The sequence below is a fragment of the Scyliorhinus torazame genome, chromosome 4 (genome assembly GCF_047496885.1).
Source record: "Scyliorhinus torazame isolate Kashiwa2021f chromosome 4, sScyTor2.1, whole genome shotgun sequence".
NCBI classification, from domain to species: domain Eukaryota; kingdom Metazoa; phylum Chordata; class Chondrichthyes; order Carcharhiniformes; family Scyliorhinidae; genus Scyliorhinus; species Scyliorhinus torazame.
Window position 1 is genome coordinate 14283935 of NC_092710.1, and position 6398 is coordinate 14290332.

The following is a 6398-nucleotide window of genomic DNA, read 5'->3' on the forward strand; positions in this document are numbered from 1 at the left end:
CCTCTGACAGTGCAGCACTCCCTCAGTACTGCCCCTCTGACAGTGCGGCACTCCCTCCGTACTGACCCTCTGACAGTGCGGCACTCCCTCAGTACTGACCCTCTGACAGTGCAGCACTCCCTCAGTACTGACCCTCTGACAGTGCGGCATTCCCTCAGTACTGACCCTCTGACAGTGCGGTGCTCCCTCAATACTGACCCTCTGATAGTGCGGCACTCCCTCAGTACTGACCCTCTGACAGTGCGGCACTCCCTCAGTACTGAACCTCTGACAGTGCAGCTCTCCCTCAGTACTGACTCTCTGACAGTGCAGTACTCCCTAAGTACTGACCCTCTGACAGTGCGGCACTCCCTCAGTACTGACCCTCTGACAGTGCGGCACTCCCTCAGTACTGACCCTCTGACAGTGCAGCACTCCCTCAGTACTGACCCTCTGAGAGTGCGGCACTCCCTCAGTACTGATCCTCTGACAGTGCAGCACTCCCTCAGTACTGACCCTCTGACAGTCCTGCTCTCCCTCAGTACTGACCCTCTGACAGTGCAGCTCTCCCTCAGTACTGACCCTCTGACAGTGCCGCACTCCCTCAGTACGGACCGTCTGACAGTGCAGCTCTCCCTCAGTACTGACCCTCTGACAGTGCCGCACTCCCTCAGTACTGACTCTGTGACAGTGCCGCACTCCCTCAGTACTGACCCGCTGACAGTGCAGCACTCCCTCAGTACTGACCCTCTGACAGTGCAGCACTCCCTCAGTACTGACCCTCTGACAGTGCGGCACTCCCTCAGTACTGTCCCTCTGAGAGTGCGGACTCCCTCAGTACTGACCCTCTGACAGTGCGGTGCTCCCTCAGTACTGACCCTCTGATAGTGCGGCACTCCCTCAGTACTGACCCTCTGACAGTGCGGCACTCCCTCAATACTGACCCTCTGACAGTGCAGCACTCGCTCAGTACTGACCCTCTGACAGTGCGGCACTCCCTCAGTACTGACCCTCTGACAGTGCAGCACTCCCTTAGTACTGACCCTCTGACAGTGCAGCAGTCCCTCAGCACTGACCCTCTGACAGTGCGGCACTCCCTCATACTGACCCTCTGACAGTGCAGCAATCACTCAGTACTGACCCTCTGACAGTGCAGCAATCCCTTATTACTGACCCTCTGACAGTGCAGCACTCCCTCAGTACTGACCCTCTGACAGTGCAGCACTCCCTCAATACTGACCCTCAGACAGTGCGGCACTCCCTCAGTACTGACCCTCTGACAGTGCAGCACTCCCTCAGTACTGACCCTCTGACAGTGCAGCTCTCCCTCAGTCCTGACCCTCTGACAGTGCAGCACTCCCTCAGTACTGACCCTCTGACAGTGCAGCACTCCCTCAGTACTGACCCTCTGACAGTGCAGCACTCCCTCAGTACTGACCCTCTGACAGTGCAGCACTCCCTCAATACTGACCCTCTGACAGTGCGGCACTCCCTTAGTACTGACCCTCTGACAGTGCGGCACTCCCTCAGTACTGACCCTCTGACAGTGCAGCACTCCCTCAGTACTGACCCTCTGACAGTGCAGCACTCCCTCAGTACTGACCCTCTGACAGTGCGGCACACCCTCAGTACTGACCCTCTGACAGTGCGGCACTCCCTCAGTACTGACCCTCTGACAGTGCGGCACTCCCTCAGTACTGACCCTCTGACAGTGCAGCACTCCCTCAGTACTGCCCCTCTGACAGTGCGGCACTCCCTCCGTACTGACCCTCTGACAGTGCGGCACTCCCTCAGTACTGACCCTCTGACAGTGCAGCACTCCCTCAGTTCTGAACCTCTGACAGTGCGGCACTCTCTCAGTACTGACCCTCTGACAGTGCAGCAATCCCTCAGTACTGACCCTCTGACAGTGCAGCACTCCCTCAGTACTGACCCTCTGACAGTGCAACTCTCCCTCAGTACTGACCCTCTGACAGTGTGGCAGTCCCTCAGTACTGACCCTCTGACAGTGCAGCACTTCCTCAGTACTGACCCTCTGACAGTGCGGCACTCCCTCAGCACTGACCCTCTGACAGTGCGGCACTCCCTCAGTACTGACCCTCTGACAGTCCAGCTCTCCCTCAGTACTGACCCTCTGACAGTGCCGCACTCCCTCAGTACGGACCGTCTGACAGTGTAGCTCTCCCTCAGTACTGACCCTCTGACAGTGCCGCACTCCCTCAGTACTGACTCTCTGACAGTGCCACACTCCCTCAGTACTGACCCGCTGACAGTGCAGCACTCCCTCAGTACTGACCCTCTGACAGTGCAGCACTCCCTCAGTACTGACCCTCTGACAGTGCGGCACTCCCTCAGTACTGTCCCTCTGAGAGTGCGGCACTCCCTCAGTACTGACCCTCTGACAGTGCGGCACTCCCTCAGTACTGACCCTCTGACAGTGCGGTGCTCCCTCAGTACTGACCCTCTGATAGTGCGGCACTCCCTCAGTACTGACCCTCTGACAGTGCGGCACTCCCTCAGTACTGACCCTCTGACAGTGCAGGACTCCCTCAGTACTGACCCTCTGACAGTGCGGCACTCCCTCAGTACTGATCCTCTGACAGTGCAGCACTCCCTCAGTACTGACCCTCTGACAGTCCAGCTCTCCCTCAGTACTGACCCTCTGACAGTGCAGCTCTCCCTCAGTACTGACCCTCTGACAGTGCCGCACTCCCTCAGTACGGACCGTCTGACAGTGCAGCTCTCCCTCAGTACTGACCCTCTGACAGTGCCGCACTCCCTCAGTACTGACTCTCTGACAGTGCCGCACTCCCTCAATACTGACCCGCTGACAGTGCAGCACTCCCTCAGTACTTACCCTCTGACAGTGCAGCACTCCCTCAGTACTGACCCTCTGACAGTGCGGCACTCCCTTAGTACTGTCCCTCTGAGAGTGCGGACTCCCTCAGTACTGACCCTCTGACAGTGCGGTGCTCCCTCAGTACTGACCCTCTGATAGTGCGGCACTCCCTCAGTACTGACCCTCTGACAGTGCGGCACTCCCTCAATACTGACCCTCTGACAGTGCAGCACTCCCTCAGTACTGACCTTCTGACAGTGCGGCACTCCCTCAGTACTGACCCTCTGACAGTGCAGCACTCCCTTAGTACTGACCCTCTGACAGTGCAGCAGTCCCTCAGCACTGACCCTCTGACAGTGCGGCACTCCCTCAGTACTGACCCTCTGACAGTGCGGCACTCCCTCAGTACTGACCCTCTGACAGTGCAGCACTCCCTCAGTACTGCCCCTCTGACAGTGCGGCACTCCCTCCGTACTGACCCTCTGACAGTGCGGCACTCCCTCAGTACTGACCCTCTGACAGTGCAGCACTCCCTCACTACTGACCCTCTGACAGTGCGGCATTCCCTCAGTACTGACCCTCTGACAGTGCGGTGCTCCCTCAGTACTGACCCTCTGATAATGCGGCACTCCCTCAGTACTGACCCTCTGACAGTGCGGCACTCCCTCAGTACTGACCCTCTGACAGTGCAGCTCTCCCTCAGTACTGACTCTCTGACAGTGCAGTACTCCCTAAGTACTGACCCTCTGACAGTGCGGCACTCCCTCAGTACTGACCCTCTGACAGTGCGGCACTCCCTCAGTACTGACCCTCTGACAGTGCAGCACTCCCTCAGTACTGACCCTCTGACAGTGCGGCACTCCCTCAGTACTGATCCTCTGACAGTGCAGCACTCCCTCAGTACTGACCCTCTGACAGTCCTGCTCTCCCTCAGTACTGACCCTCTGACAGTGCAGCTCTCCCTCAGTACTGACCCTCTGACAGTGCCGCACTCCCTCAGTACGGACCGTCTGACAGTGCAGCTCTCCCTCAGTACTGACCCTCTGACAGTGCCGCACTCCCTCAGTACTGACTCTGTGACAGTGCCGCACTCCCTCAGTACTGACCCGCTGACAGTGCAGCACTCCCTCAGTACTGACCCTCTGACAGTGCAGCACTCCCTCAGTACTGACCCTCTGACAGTGCGGCACTCCCTCAGTACTGTCCCTCTGAGAGTGCGGACTCCCTCAGTACTGACCCTCTGACAGTGCGGTGCTCCCTCAGTACTGACCCTCTGATAGTGCGGCACTCCCTCAGTACTGACCCTCTGACAGTGCGGCACTCCCTCAATACTGATCCTCTGACAGTGCAGCACTCCCTCAGTACTGACCCTCTGACAGTGCGGCACTCCCTCAGTACTGACCCTCTGACAGTGCAGCACTTCCTTAGTACTGACCCTCTGACAGTGCAGCAGTCCCTCAGCACTGACCCTCTGACAGTGCGGCACTCCCTCATACTGACCCTCTGACAGTGCAGCAATCACTCAGTACTGACCCTCTGACAGTGCAGCACTCCCTTATTACTGACCCTCTGACAGTGCAGCACTCCCTCAGTACTGACCCTCTGACAGTGCAGCACTCCCTCAATACTGACCCTCTGACAGTGCGGCACTCCCTCAGTACTGACCCTCTGACAGTGCAGCACTCCCTCAGTACTGACCCTCTGACAGTGCAGCTCTCCCTCAGTCCTGACCCTCTGACAGTGCAGCACTCCCTCAGTACTGACCCTCTGACAGTGCAGCACTCCCTCAGTACTGACCCTCTGACAGTGCAGCACTCCCTCAGTACTGACCCTCTGACAGTGCAGCACTCCCTCAATACTGACCCTCTGACAGTGCGGCACTCCCTCAGTACTGACCCTCTGACAGTGCAGCACTCCCTCAGTACTGACCCTCTGACAGTGCAACACTCCCTCAGTACTGACCCTCTGACAGTGTGGCAGCCCCTCAGTACTGACCCTCTACAGTGCAGCAGTCCCTCAGCACTGACCCTCTGACAGTGCAGCACTCCCCCAGTAATGACCCTCTGACAGTGCAGCACTCCTTCAGTACTGACCCTCTGACAGTGCAGCACTCCCTCAGTACTGACCCTCTGACAGTGCAGCACTCCCTCAGTACTGACCCTCTGACAGTGCAGCAGTCCCTCAGCACTGACCCTCTGACAGTGCGGCACTCCCTCATACTGACCCTCTGACAGTGCGGCACTCCCTCAGTACTGACCCTCTGACAGTGTGGCAGCCCCTCAGTACTGACCCTCTGACAGTGCGGCACTCCCTCAGTACTGACCCTCTGACAGGGCGGCACTCCCTCAGTACTGACCCTCGGACAGTGCGGCACTCCCTCAGTACTGACCCTCTGACAGTGCGGCAGTCCCTCAGTACTGACCCTCTGACAGTGCGGCACTCCCTCAGTACTGACCCTCTGACAGTGCAGCACTCCCTCAGTTCTGAACCTCTGACAGTGCGGCACTCTCTCAGTACTGACCCTCTGACAGTGCGGCACTCCCTCAGAACTGTCCCTCTGACAGTGCAACAGTCCCTCAGCACTGACCCTCTGACAGTGCAGCACTCCCTCATACTGACCCTCTGACAGTGCAGCAATCCCTCAGTACTGACCCTCTGACAGTACAGCACTCCCTCAGTACTGACCCTCTGACAGTGCAACACTCCCTCAGTACTGACCCTCTGACAGTGTGGCAGTCCCTCAGTACTGACCCTCTGACAGTGCAGCACTTCCTCAGTACTGACCCTCTGACAGTGTGGCACTCCCTCAGTACTGACCCTCTGACAGTGCGGCACTCCCTCAGTACTGACCCTCTGACAGTGCGGCGCTCCCTCAGTACTGACCCTCTGATAGTGCGGCACTCCCTCAGTACTGACCCTCTGACAGTGCGGCACTCCCTCAGTACTGACCCTCTGACAGTGCAGCACTCCCTCAGCACTGACCCTCTGACAGTGCGGCACTCCCTCAGTACTGACCCTCTGACAGTGCGGCACTCGCTCAGTACTGACCCTCTGACAGTGCGGCACTCCTTCAGTACTGACCCTCTGACAGTGCATCACTCCCTCAGTACTGACCATCTGACAGTGCAGCACTCCTTCAGTACTGACCCTCTGACAGTGCAGCACTCCCTCAGTACTGACCCTCTGACAGTGCGGCACTCCCTCAGTACTGACCCTCTGACAGTGCGGCACTCCCTCAGTACTGACTCTCTGACAGTACGGCACTCCCTCAGTACTGACCCTCTGACAGTGCGGCACTCCCTCAGTACTGACCCTCTGACAGTGCGGCACTCCCTCAGTACTGACCCTCTGGCAGTGCAGCACTCCCTCAGTACTGACCCTCTGACATAGCAGCACTCCCTCAGTACTGACCCTCTGACAGTGCAGCACTCTCTCAGTACTGACCCTCTGACAGTGCAGCACTCCCTCAGTCCTGACCCTCTGACAGTGCGGCACTCCCTCAGTACTGACCCTCTGGCAGTGCGGCACTCCCTCAGTACTGACCCTCTGACAGTGCAGCACTCCCTCAGTACTGACCCTC